Source organism: Balaenoptera physalus, assembly GCF_965194825.1.
Source record: "Balaenoptera physalus genome assembly, chromosome: 6".
In the NCBI taxonomy this organism is placed as follows: Eukaryota; Metazoa; Chordata; class Mammalia; order Artiodactyla; family Balaenopteridae; genus Balaenoptera; species Balaenoptera physalus.
Window position 1 is genome coordinate 31535065 of NC_138885.1, and position 15025 is coordinate 31550089.

A 15025-nucleotide genomic window follows, 5' to 3' on the forward strand; every position below is an offset into this window, starting at 1 on the left:
TTTTTTTAATAAGTCTGTGATTGACTTTCTGTGTGGAAATATGTTCATTTGTGTCAGTTATTAGATAACGCCTATAAGTGATATCATAGGATATAGGACTTTTGCTTTCCGACTTACCTCATGTTCTGTGATTATCTCCAAGATCATCTATGGTGCCTCAAAGAGCAGTGTTTCATTGTTTTCCAAGGCTAGTATTCATTGTGTACATGGACCACTTCTTCTTTATCGTTTCATCTGTTGATGGACATTTTGGTTGCTTCACTGTCTTGTCTATTGTGAATCAGGCTGCAGTGCAGCTTTTGCAGCCCAGGTCTTCTTCATTCTGGTCTTCTCAGGTGAGTGGCCCATTGGTGTGCCTGCTGGATTGAATGGTACCTCAATTTTTCCTTTTAAACGCAGCTCCTTTCTGTTGTCATTATTTGCGTTTAACCCTCTTACATCTCACCAGCAGCTAGAGGGTACACAGTTGTCTAAAACCTCTTCAGCATTTATTGTTTGTAGACTTTTTGCCAATGGTCAGTCGATTGGTGTGAGTTGAAAAGTTTTTGTAGATTAGATTGCATGAGTCTAATACTTCCTGAGGCTGAGCTTTTATCCATTTTCCTTTCTTTAAAAAGAGAGTGAGTAAAACTTACGTCTTCATACTATCTTCGTGAACATTTTGCCTGTTTTGAATTCTTTTATCCATTCCCTACCTCAGCACAATTTTGAGGGCAGGTGTCCTTTACAGCCCTGTTTGCTTATGAATGGTAAGTGACTATTAGCTGTGGGTTAAAAGTTGCTCTTGCGGGAATCGGCCACAAGGCGGCAGCATTTCTCCTTTACCAAATCTGGTTACTAGGGCAACAGAGCCTTACTGGAAGTGGTGTTCTAGGTGTTAATTAGAATAGAATGTGCGAGGAAAAAGCCCTTTAAGTTTATGTCTCATTATTTCTTGTTGGTATTTTTAACTTAATTTTTATTTTTTATCACAGCAAACTTGATTACAATGTTTTGTTTGTTCTAGGTGTGCAAGATGTGGTTCTTTCACACATATACATATATCTATTCTTCTTCGGATCCTTTTCCCATGTAGGTTATGACACAATGTTGAGTAGTCTTCTCTTGGTATTGCATAGGTCTTTGGTGATTATATATTTCACATGTGTTTGTATCTCTCTGTTAACCTCAATATGGTAATGTATCCAATCCTCACACCTGTCCATTTGGTGAACCATAAGTTTTTTTAATGAATCTATGATAGTGTTTGTGGAAATATCTTTGTTTGTATCATTTTTTAGGTAACCCCTATACGTGATATGATAGGATATGTGTCTTTCGCTTTCTCACTTACTCCAAGTTGCATGATTACTTCTAGACTCATCTATGGTGCTGCAAATGGCATTGTATCATTTTTTCAGTAGCTCACATTCCATCTGTACAGGTAGCAGTTCTTCTTTGTCCACCCATCTGTCGATGGACTTTTTGGTTACTTCCATATCTTGGCTATTGTAATACTATGCAGTGCAGATTTGCGTGCCTGTGTCCTTCCAATTCTGTCTTCTTAGTTTATAGGTCCAGGAATAGGTCTGCTGGATCATATGCTAGCTCAATGTTTACCTTTTAAAGGCACCTCTGTTCTGTTCTCCTTAGTGGTTCTTTCCAGGTTATGTCCCACTTAATGTGGAGGGCATGTATTTCTTCCCAGCACCTTCAGGATTTATTCTTTGTAGTTTTTGCTGATGATTATTCTGAGTGGTGTGAGCTGATACCTCTTTGTGGTTGAATTTGCATGTGTCTCATAATGCGTTGAAATTGAGCTTTAAGACATGTCCTTTTAATTTTTCCAGCTGTGATTAGAGCTTATTTCTTCAAAGTGTTTTCTTAAAGTATGTGTCACCATTTGAAATATTTTGGCCATTATCTCCCTCAAGACATTTTGAGGGCAGGTTTCATTTACAGCCCTGCAGTACTTGTTCATATGAAGTGACATTAGCTCAGGCTTTAAACCTGCTTTTGCAGGTAACGGTCAGAGAGCGGCAGCCTTTCTACATTCCCCTTGCTCGTACTAGGGAAACAGACCTACCGGACAGTGGTGTTCTTCGGTTATAAATTAGAGTGCAATGTGCCCGGATAAACCCACAAATGTTGATGTCTCCTTGCTTTTGATTGTTTTTAAATTTAATTTATATTTATTATTAGAGTAATATTCCATTTTGTAAGTGGACCACTTCTTCTTGGTGCATTCCTCGGTTGATGGACATTTTCATTGCTTCCACGTGCTGGCTATGGTAAATCTTGCTGGCGTACAGGTTTGCCAGCCTGTGACTTTTTGATTCTCATTTTCTCAGGTGTTAGGCCAAGCAGTGGTTGTGGTTGATTGACTGGTAGCTCAATGTTTCCCTTTTCAAAGCACCTACACTGTGTTTTCATTAGTGGCTCTTTACATGCCACCCCTTACAAAAGAGGGTACGCATTTCTCCACACTCCCTTCACCGTTTATTTTTTGCAGCATTTTTCCTAATGGCCATTCTGACTGCTGTGAGCTGATAGGTTTTTGTATTATGGGTATGCATGTCATTAAATTTTTTTTAATTCGTCATATTCCTACCCCTTTTTCTTTTCTCTTAAAAGAAAAACCCGTGAGTACAATATAGCTCTTGAAATTGTCTTCTTCGAAGGTTGCCCTCTTGTGAAGTTTTTGGTCGATTTTTGACCCCAGAAATTTTCTGGAGGGCAAGTGTCATTTACAGAACGGCAAGTTGGTGAAAATTTAGTGACCTTTTGCAGTAGGTTCAAAGCTGCTGTTGTGGGAAACGGCCACAAGGAGGTAGCATTTCTCCATTCCCCAATCTGGGTACTAGGGCAGCAGAGCATTTCTGGAAGTCATTGTCCTAGGTTGTAAATTAGAATGGAATTTGCCAGGAGAAGTCCCCATAAGTTTATGTCTCATTACTTCTTCTTGGTTTTTAAATTTTTTTAATCTGGGTAAAGTTTAGAATATTGTTTGTCTTTGGTGTACGCAGTCTGGTTCCTTTGTACATTATGTATGTCTATTAATGTACAGATCCTCTTCCCATGTAAAATATTACAGTGTTCCGTTGACCTCCCTTGCTATATGTTCGGTCTTTGTGATACATGTATATAATATGTATTTGTATATGTATAGTAACACTAACCTTCATTTCTCAATTTGCCCCCTCCTTTCCTTTCAGATGAGCATAGTTTGATTTCTAAGCCTGTGAGTGTCTTTCTCTTTGGAAATATGTTCATCTGTGTCAGTTATTAGATAATGCCATAAGTGATAATATAGGATATAGGTGTTTTGCTGTCCGACCTACTTCATGTTTTGTGATTATCTCCAGGCTCATCTATGGTGCCTCAAAGAGCAGTGCTTCAATGTTTTCCATGGCTAATATTCCATTGTGTACATGGACCACTTCTTCTTGGTGCATTCCTCTGTTGATGGACATTTTCGTTGCTTCCAAGTGTTGCCTATGGTAAATATTGCTGGAGTGCAGGATTGCCAGCCTGTGATTTTTGATTTTCATTTTCTCAGGTGATAGACCCAGCAGTGGGTATGATTGATTGACTGGTATGGTAGGTCAACGTTTACCTTTTCAAGGCACCTCAATTGTGCTTTCATTAGTGGCTCTTACCACATCCCCATTAAAATCGAGGGTACACATTTCTCCACAATCACGTCAGCATTTATTGTTTGCAGCATTTTTGTTGATGGCAGTTCTGACTGGTGTGAGCTGATAGGTTTTTGTAATTTGGGTTTACATGTCTGTAAAAATTCCTACAATTCGTCATTTTTCCACGCCTTTTTCTTTTCTGTTAAAAGAAAAAAGAAAAAAAAGTGTGAGTATAATATACCTCTTCAAACTTTCTTTTTGGAAGGTTGCACTCTGGAATTTTTTGGTCGATTTTCGACCTCAGTATTTTTTGGAGGGCCGGTGTCATTTACAGACCTGCAATTGGTGAATATTTAGTGACCTTTTGCAGTGGGTTTAAAGCTGCTCTTGTGGGAAACGGCCACCAGGATGCAGCATTTCTCCATTCCCAAATCTGGGTACTAGGGCAGCAGAGCCATTCTGGAAGTTGTTTGCCTAGGTTTTAAATTTGGATGGAATGTGCCAGGAAAACCCCCCATAAGTTTATGTCTCATTACTCCTAGTTCGTTGTTTTAATTTTTTCAACTGGGGTAATGGTAAGAATGTTGTTCGTCCAACGTGTACACACTCTGGTTCATCTACATATTGTATATAACTATTTATGTAGAGATCCTCTTTCCGTGTAAATTATTACAGAGTGTTCCGTAATCCTTCCTTGCTATATGGTTGGTCTTTTTGATATATGTATATAATATGTATTTGTATACATATGGTAACGCTAATCTTCATTTATCCATTCCCCCCACCTTTCCTTTTAGATAAGCATAGTTTTTTTTAATAAGTCTGTGATTGACTTTCTGTGTGGAAATATGTTCATTTGTGTCAGTTATTAGATAACGCCTATAAGTGATATCATAGGATATAGGACTTTTGCTTTCCAACTTACCTCATGTTCTGTGATTATCTCCAAGATCATCTATGGTGCCTCAAAGAGCAGTGTTTCATTGTTTTCCAAGGCTAGTATTCATTGTGTACATGGACCACTTCTTCTTTATCGTTTCATCTGTTGATGGACATTTTGGTTGCTTCACTGTCTTGTCTATTGTGAATCAGGCTGCAGTGCAGCTTTTGCAGCCCAGGTCTTCTTCATTCTGGTCTTCTCAGGTGAGTGGCCCATTGGTGTGCCTGATGGATTGAATGGTACCTCAATTTTTCCTTTTAAACGCAGCTCCTTTCTGTTGTCATTATTTGCGTTTAACCCTCTTACATCTCACCAGCAGCTAGAGGGTACACAGTTCTCTAAAACCTCTTCAGCATTTATTGTTTGTAGACTTTTTGCCAATGGTCAGTCGATTGGTGTGAGTTGAAAAGTTTTTGTAGATTAGATTGCATGAGTCTAATACTTCCTGAGGCTGAGCTTTTATCCATTTTCCTTTCTTTAAAAAGAGAGTGAGTAAAACTTACGTCTTCATACTATCTTCGTGAACATTTTGCCTGTTTTGAATTCTTTTATCCATTCCCTACCTCAGCACAATTTTGAGGGCAGGTGTCCTTTACAGCCCTGTTTGCTTATGAATGGTAAGTGACTATTAGCTGTGGGTTAAAAGTTGCTCTTGCGGGAATCGGCCACAAGGCGGCAGCATTTCTCCTTTACCAAATCTGGTTACTAGGGCAACAGAGCCTTACTGGAAGTGGTGTTCTAGGTGTTAATTAGAACAGAATGTGCGAGGAAAAAGCCCTTTAAGTTTATGTCTCATTATTTCTTGTTGGTATTTTTAACTTAATTTTTATTTTTTATCACAGCAAACTTGATTACAATGTTTTGTTTGTTCTAGGTGTGCAAGATGTGGTTCTTTCACACATATACATATATCTATTCTTCTTCGGATCCTTTTCCCATGTAGGTTATGACACAATGTTGAGTAGTCTTCTCTTGGTATTGCATAGGTCTTTGGTGATTATATATTTCACATGTGTTTGTATCTCTCTGTTAACCTCAATATGGTAATGTATCCAATCCTCACACCTGTCCATTTGGTGAACCATAAGTTTTTTTAATGAATCTATGATAGTGTTTGTGGAAATATCTTTGTTTGTATCATTTTTTAGGTAACCCCTATATGTGATATGATAGGATATGTGTCTTTCGCTTTCTCACTTCAAGTTGCATGATTACTTCTAGACTCATCTATGGTGCTGCAAATGGCATTGTATCATTTTTTCAGTAGCTCACATTCCATCTGTACAGGTAGCAGTTCTTCTTTGTCCACCCATCTGTCGATGGACTTTTTGGTTACTTCCATATCTTGGCTATTGTAATACTATGCAGTGCAGATTTGCGTGCCTGTGTCCTTCCAATTCTGTCTTCTTAGTTTATAGGTCCAGGAATAGGTCTGCTGGATCATATGCTAGCTCAATGTTTACCTTTTAAAGGCACCTCTGTTCTGTTCTCCTTAGTGGTTCTTTCCAGGTTATGTCCCACTTAATGTGGAGGGCATGTATTTCTTCCCAGCACCTTCAGGATTTATTCTTTGTAGTTTTTGCTGATGATTATTCTGAGTGGTGTGAGCTGATACCTCTTTGTGGTTGAATTTGCATGTGTCTCATAATGCGTTGAAATTGAGCTTTAAGACATGTCCTTTTAATTTTTCCAGCTGTGATTAGAGCTTATTTCTTCAAAGTGTTTTCTTAAAGTATGTGTCACCATTTGAAATATTTTGGCCATTATCTCCCTCAAGACATTTTGAGGGCAGGTTTCATTTACAGCCCTGCAGTACTTGTTCATATGAAGTGACATTAGCTCAGGCTTTAAACCTGCTTTTGCAGGTAACGGTCAGAGAGCGGCAGCCTTTCTACATTCCCCTTGCTCGTACTAGGGAAACAGACCTACCGGACAGTGGTGCTCTTCGGTTATAAATTAGAGTGCAATGTGCCCGGATAAACCCACAAATGTTGATGTCTCCTTGCTTTTGATTGTTTTTAAATTTAATTTATATTTATTATTAGAGTAATATTCCATTTTGTAAGTGGACCACTTCTTCTTGGTGCATTCCTCGGTTGATGGACATTTTCATTGCTTCCACGTGCTGGCTATGGTAAATCTTGCTGGCGTACAGGTTTGCCAGCCTGTGACTTTTTGATTCTCATTTTCTCAGGTGTTAGGCCAAGCAGTGGTTGTGGTTGATTGACTGGTAGCTCAATGTTTCCCTTTTCAAAGCACCTACACTGTGTTTTCATTAGTGGCTCTTTACATGCCACCCCTTACAAAAGAGGGTACGCATTTCTCCACACTCCCTTCACCGTTTATTTTTTGCAGCATTTTTCCTAATGGCCATTCTGACTGCTGTGAGCTGATAGGTTTTTGTATTATGGGTATGCATGTCATTAAATTTTTTTTAATTCGTCATATTCCTACCCCTTTTTCTTTTCTCTTAAAAGAAAAACCCGTGAGTACAATATAGCTCTTGAAATTGTCTTCTTCGAAGGTTGCCCTCTTGTGAAGTTTTTGGTCGATTTTTGACCCCAGAAATTTTCTGGAGGGCAAGTGTCATTTACAGAACGGCAAGTTGGTGAAAATTTAGTGACCTTTTGCAGTAGGTTCAAAGCTGCTGTTGTGGGAAACGGCCACAAGGAGGTAGCATTTCTCCATTCCCCAATCTGGGTACTAGGGCAGCAGAGCAATTCTGGAAGTCATTGTCCTAGGGTGTAAATTAGAATGGAATTTGCCAGGAGAAGTCCCCATAAGTTTATGTCTCATTACTTCTTCTTGGTTTTTAAATTTTTTTAATCTGGGTAAAGTTTAGAATATTGTTTGTCTTTGGTGTACGCAGTCTGGTTCCTTTGTACATTATGTATGTCTATTAATGTACAGATCCTCTTCCCATGTAAAATATTACAGTGTTCCGTTGACCTCCCTTGCTATATGTTCGGTCTTTGTGATACATGTATATAATATGTATTTGTATATGTATAGTAACACTAACCTTCATTTCTCAATTTCCCCCCTCCTTTCCTTTCAGATGAGCATAGTTTGATTTCTAAGCCTGTGAGTGTCTTTCTCTTTGGAAATATGTTCATCTGTGTCAGTTATTAGATAATGCCATAAGTGATAATATAGGATATAGGTGTTTTGCTGTCCGACCTACTTCATGTTTTGTGATTATCTCCAGGCTCATCTATGGTGCCTCAAAGAGCAGTGCTTCAATGTTTTCCATGGCTAATATTCCATTGTGTACATGGACCACTTCTTCTTGGTGCATTCCTCTGTTGATGGACATTTTCGTTGCTTCCAAGTGTTGCCTATGGTAAATATTGCTGGAGTGCAGGATTGCCAGCCTGTGATTTTTGATTTTCATTTTCTCAGGTGATAGACCCAGCAGTGGGTATGATTGATTGAATGGTATGGTAGGTCAACGTTTACCTTTTCAAGGCACCTCAATTGTGCTTTCATTAGTGGCTCTTACCACATCCCCATTAGAATCGAGGGTACACATTTCTCCACAATCACGTCAGCATTTATTGTTTGCAGCATTTTTGTTGATGGCAGTTCTGACTGGTGTGAGCTGATAGGTTTTTGTAATTTGGGTTTACATGTCTGTAAAAATTCCTACAATTCGTCATTTTTCCACGCCTTTTTCTTTTCTGTTAAAAGAAAAAAGAAAAAAAGTGTGAGTATAATATACCTCTTCAAATTTTCTTTTTGGAAGGTTGCACTCTGGAATTTTTTGGTCGATTTTCGACCTCAGTATTTTTTGGAGGGCCGGTGTCATTTACAGACCTGCAATTGGTGAATATTTAGTGACCTTTTGCAGTGGGTTTAAAGCTGCTCTTGTGGGAAACGGCCACCAGGATGCAGCATTTCTCCATTCCCAAATCTGGGTACTAGGGCAGCAGAGCCATTCTGGAAGTTGTTTGCCTAGGTTTTAAATTTGGATGGAATGTGCCAGGAAAACCCCCCATAAGTTTATGTCTCATTACTCCTAGTTCGTTGTTTTAATTTTTTCAACTCGGGTAATGGTAAGAATGTTGTTCGTCCAACGTGTACACACTCTGGTTCATCTACATATTGTATATAACTATTTATGTAGAGATCCTCTTTCCGTGTAAATTATTACAGAGTGTTCCGTAATCCTTCCTTGCTATATGGTTGGTCTTTTTGATATATGTATATAATATGTATTTGTATACATATGGTAACGCTAATCTTCATTTATCCATTCCCCCCACCTTTCCTTTTAGATAAGCATAGTTTTTTTTAATAAGTCTGTGATTGACTTTCTGTGTGGAAATATGTTCATTTGTGTCAGTTATTAGATAACGCCTATAAGTGATATCATAGGATATAGGACTTTTGCTTTCCGACTTACCTCATGTTCTGTGATTATCTCCAAGATCATCTATGGTGCCTCAAAGAGCAGTGTTTCATTGTTTTCCAAGGCTAGTATTCATTGTGTACATGGACCACTTCTTCTTTATCGTTTCATCTGTTGATGGACATTTTGGTTGCTTCACTGTCTTGTCTATTGTGAATCAGGCTGCATTGCAGCTTTTGCAGCCCAGGTCTTCTTCATTCTGGTCTTCTCAGGTGAGTGGCCCATTGGTGTGCCTGCTGGATTGAATGGTACCTCAATTTTTCCTTTTAAACGCAGCTCCTTTCTGTTGTCATTATTTGCGTTTAACCCTCTTACATCTCACCAGCAGCTAGAGGGTACACAGTTGTCTAAAACCTCTTCAGCATTTATTGTTTGTAGACTTTTTGCCAATGGTCAGTCGATTGGTGTGAGTTGAAAAGTTTTTGTAGATTAGATTGCATGAGTCTAATACTTCCTGAGGCTGAGCTTTTATCCATTTTCCTTTCTTTAAAAAGAGAGTGAGTAAAACTTACGTCTTCATACTATCTTCGTGAACATTTTGCCTGTTTTGAATTCTTTTATCCATTCCCTACCTCAGCACAATTTTGAGGGCAGGTGTCCTTTACAGCCCTGTTTGCTTATGAATGGTAAGTGACTATTAGCTGTGGGTTAAAAGTTGCTCTTGAGGGAATCGGCCACAAGGCGGCAGCATTTCTCCTTTACCAAATCTGGTTACTAGGGCAACAGAGCCTTACTGGAAGTGGTGTTCTAGGTGTTAATTAGAATAGAATGTGCGAGGAAAAAGCCCTTTAAGTTTATGTCTCATTATTTCTTGTTGGTATTTTTAACTTAATTTTTATTTTTTATCACAGCAAACTTGATTACAATGTTTTGTTTGTTCTAGGTGTGCAAGATGTGGTTCTTTCACACATATACATATATCTATTCTTCTTCGGATCCTTTTCCCATGTAGGTTATGACACAATGTTGAGTAGTCTTCTCTTGGTATTGCATAGGTCTTTGGTGATTATATATTTCACATGTGTTTGTATCTCTCTGTTAACCTCAATATGGTAATGTATCCAATCCTCACACCTGTCCATTTGGTGAACCATAAGTTTTTTTAATGAATCTATGATAGTGTTTGTGGAAATATCTTTGTTTGTATCATTTTTTAGGTAACCCCTATATGTGATATTATAGGATATGTGTCTTTCGCTTTCTCACTTACTCCAAGTTGCATGATTACTTCTAGACTCATCTATGGTGCTGCAAATGGCATTGTATCATTTTTTCAGTAGCTCACATTCCATCTGTACAGGTAGCAGTTCTTCTTTGTCCACCCATCTGTCGATGGACTTTTTGGTTACTTCCATATCTTGGCTATTGTAATACTATGCAGTGCAGATTTGCGTGCCTGTGTCCTTCCAATTCTGTCTTCTTAGTTTATAGGTCCAGGAATAGGTCTGCTGGATCATATGCTAGCTCAATGTTTACCTTTTAAAGGCACCTCTGTTCTGTTCTCCTTAGTGGTTCTTTCCAGGTTATGTCCCACTTAATGTGGAGGGCATGTATTTCTTCCCAGCACCTTCAGGATTTATTCTTTGTAGTTTTTGCTGATGATTATTCTGAGTGGTGTGAGCTGATACCTCTTTGTGGTTGAATTTGCATGTGTCTCATAATGCGTTGAAATTGAGCTTTAAGACATGTCCTTTTAATTTTTCCAGCTGTGATTAGAGCTTATTTCTTCAAAGTGTTTTCTTAAAGTATGTGTCACCATTTGAAATATTTTGGCCATTATCTCCCTCAAGACATTTTGAGGGCAGGTTTCATTTACAGCCCTGCAGTACTTGTTCATATGAAGTGACATTAGCTCAGGCTTTAAACCTGCTTTTGCAGGTAACGGTCAGAGAGCGGCAGCCTTTCTACATTCCCCTTGCTCGTACTAGGGAAACAGACCTACCGGACAGTGGTGCTCTTCGGTTATAAATTAGAGTGCAATGTGCCCGGATAAACCCACAAATGTTGATGTCTCCTTGCTTTTGATTGTTTTTAAATTTAATTTATATTTATTATTAGAGTAATATTCCATTTTGTAAGTGGACCACTTCTTCTTGGTGCATTCCTCGGTTGATGGACATTTTCATTGCTTCCACGTGCTGGCTATGGTAAATCTTGCTGGCGTACAGGTTTGCCAGCCTGTGACTTTTTGATTCTCATTTTCTCAGGTGTTAGGCCAAGCAGTGGTTGTGGTTGATTGACTGGTAGCTCAATGTTTCCCTTTTCAAAGCACCTACACTGTGTTTTCATTAGTGGCTCTTTACATGCCACCCCTTACAAAAGAGGGTACGCATTTCTCCACACTCCCTTCACCGTTTATTTTTTGCAGCATTTTTCCTAATGGCCATTCTGACTGCTGTGAGCTGATAGGTTTTTGTATTATGGGTATGCATGTCATTAAATTTTTTTTAATTCGTCATATTCCTACCCCTTTTTCTTTTCTCTTAAAAGAAAAACCCGTGAGTACAATATAGCTCTTGAAATTGTCTTCTTCGAAGGTTGCCCTCTTGTGAAGTTTTTGGTCGATTTTTGACCCCAGAAATTTTCTGGAGGGCAAGTGTCATTTACAGAACGGCAAGTTGGTGAAAATTTAGTGACCTTTTGCAGTAGGTTCAAAGCTGCTGTTGTGGGAAACGGCCACAAGGAGGTAGCATTTCTCCATTCCCCAATCTGGGTACTAGGGCAGCAGAGCAATTCTGGAAGTCATTGTCCTAGGGTGTAAATTAGAATGGAATTTGCCAGGAGAAGTCCCCATAAGTTTATGTCTCATTACTTCTTCTTGGTTTTTAAATTTTTTTAATCTGGGTAAAGTTTAGAATATTGTTTGTCTTTGGTGTACGCAGTCTGGTTCCTTTGTACATTATGTATGTCTATTAATGTACAGATCCTCTTCCCATGTAAAATATTACAGTGTTCCGTTGACCTCCCTTGCTATATGTTCGGTCTTTTTGATACATGTATATAATATGTATTTGTATATGTATAGTAACACTAACCTTCATTTCTCAATTTCCCCCCTCCTTTCCTTTCAGATGAGCATAGTTTGATTTCTAAGCCTGTGAGTGTCTTTCTCTTTGGAAATATGTTCATCTGTGTCAGTTATTAGATAATGCCATAAGTGATAATATAGGATATAGGTGTTTTGCTGTCCGACCTACTTCATGTTTTGTGATTATCTCCAGGCTCATCTATGGTGCCTCAAAGAGCAGTGCTTCAATGTTTTCCATGGCTAATATTCCATTGTGTACATGGACCACTTCTTCTTGGTGCATTCCTCTGTTGATGGACATTTTCGTTGCTTCCAAGTGTTGCCTATGGTAAATATTGCTGGAGTGCAGGATTGCCAGCCTGTGATTTTTGATTTTCATTTTCTCAGGTGATAGACCCAGCAGTGGGTATGATTGATTGACTGGTATGGTAGGTCAACGTTTACCTTTTCAAGGCACCTCAATTGTGCTTTCATTAGTGGCTCTTACCACATCCCCATTAGAATAGAGGGTACACATTTCTCCACAATCACGTCAGCATTTATTGTTTGCAGCATTTTTGTTGATGGCAGTTCTGACTGGTGTGAGCTGATAGGTTTTTGTAATTTGGGTTTACATGTCTGTAAAAATTCCTACAATTCGTCATTTTTCCACGCCTTTTTCTTTTCTGTTAAAAGAAAAAAGAAAAAAAGTGTGAGTATAATATACCTCTTCAAATTTTCTTTTTGGAAGGTTGCACTCTGGAATTTTTTGGTCGATTTTCGACCTCAGTATTTGTTGGAGGGCCGGTGTCATTTACAGACCTGCAATTGGTGAATATTTAGTGACCTTTTGCAGTGGGTTTAAAGCTGCTCTTGTGGGAAACGGCCACCAGGATGCAGCATTTCTCCATTCCCAAATCTGGGTACTAGGGCAGCAGAGCCATTCTGGAAGTTGTTTGCCTAGGTTTTAAATTTGGATGGAATGTGCCAGGAAAACCCCCCATAAGTTTATGTCTCATTACTCCTAGTTCGTTGTTTTAATTTTTTCAACTCGGGTAATGGTAAGAATGTTGTTCGTCCAACGTGTACACACTCTGGTTCATCTACATATTGTATATAACTATTTATGTAGAGATCCTCTTTCCGTGTAAATTATTACAGAGTGTTCCGTAATCCTTCCTTGCTATATGGTTGGTCTTTTTGATATATGTATATAATATGTATTTGTATACATATGGTAACGCTAATCTTCATTTATCCATTCCCCCCACCTTTCCTTTTAGATAAGCATAGTTTTTTTTTTAATAAGTCTGTGATTGACTTTCTGTGTGGAAATATGTTCATTTGTGTCAGTTATTAGATAACGCCTATAAGTGATATCATAGGATATAGGACTTTTGCTTTCCGACTTACCTCATGTTCTGTGATTATCTCCAAGATCATCTATGGTGCCTCAAAGAGCAGTGTTTCATTGTTTTCCAAGGCTAGTATTCATTGTGTACATGGACCACTTCTTCTTTATCGTTTCATCTGTTGATGGACATTTTGGTTGCTTCACTGTCTTGTCTATTGTGAATCAGGCTGCAGTGCAGCTTTTGCAGCCCAGGTCTTCTTCATTCTGGTCTTCTCAGGTGAGTGGCCCATTGGTGTGCCTGCTGGATTGAATGGTACCTCAATTTTTCCTTTTAAACGCAGCTCCTTTCTGTTGTCATTATTTGCGTTTAACCCTCTTACATCTCACCAGCAGCTAGAGGGTACACAGTTGTCTAAAACCTCTTCAGCATTTATTGTTTGTAGACTTTTTGCCAATGGTCAGTCGATTGGTGTGAGTTGAAAAGTTTTTGTAGATTAGATTGCATGAGTCTAATACTTCCTGAGGCTGAGCTTTTATCCATTTTCCTTTCTTTAAAAAGAGAGTGAGTAAAACTTACGTCTTCATACTATCTTCGTGAACATTTTGCCTGTTTTGAATTCTTTTATCCATTCCCTACCTCAGCACAATTTTGAGGGCAGGTGTCCTTTACAGCCCTGTTTGCTTATGAATGGTAAGTGACTATTAGCTGTGGGTTAAAAGTTGCTCTTGCGGGAATCGGCCACAAGGCGGCAGCATTTCTCCTTTACCAAATCTGGTTACTAGGGCAACAGAGCCTTACTGGAAGTGGTGTTCTAGGTGTTAATTAGAATAGAATGTGCGAGGAAAAAGCCCTTTAAGTTTATGTCTCATTATTTCTTGTTGGTATTTTTAACTTAATTTTTATTTTTTATCACAGCAAACTTGATTACAATGTTTTGTTTGTTCTAGGTGTGCAAGATGTGGTTCTTTCACACATATACATATATCTATTCTTCTTCGGATCCTTTTCCCATGTAGGTTATGACACAATGTTGAGTAGTCTTCTCTTGGTATTGCATAGGTCTTTGGTGATTATATATTTCACATGTGTTTGTATCTCTCTGTTAACCTCAATATGGTAATGTATCCAATCCTCACACCTGTCCATTTGGTGAACCATAAGTTTTTTTAATGAATCTATGATAGTGTTTGTGGAAATATCTTTGTTTGTATCATTTTTTAGGTAACCCCTATATGTGATATGATAGGATATGTGTCTTTCGCTTTCTCACTTACTCCAAGTTGCATGATTACTTCTAGACTCATCTATGGTGCTGCAAATGGCATTGTATCATTTTTTCAGTAGCTCACATTCCATCTGTACAGGTAGCAGTTCTTCTTTGTCCACCCATCTGTCGATGGACTTTTTGGTTACTTCCATATCTTGGCTATTGTAATACTATGCAGTGCAGATTTGCGTGCCTGTGTCCTTCCAATTCTGTCTTCTTAGTTTATAGGTCCAGGAATAGGTCTGCTGGATCATATGCTAGCTCAATGTTTACCTTTTAAAGGCACCTCTGTTCTGTTCTCCTTAGTGGTTCTTTCCAGGTTATGTCCCACTTAATGTGGAGGGCATGTATTTCTTCCCAGCACCTTCAGGATTTATTCTTTGTAGTTTTTGCTGATGATTATTCTGAGTGGTGTGAGCTGATACCTC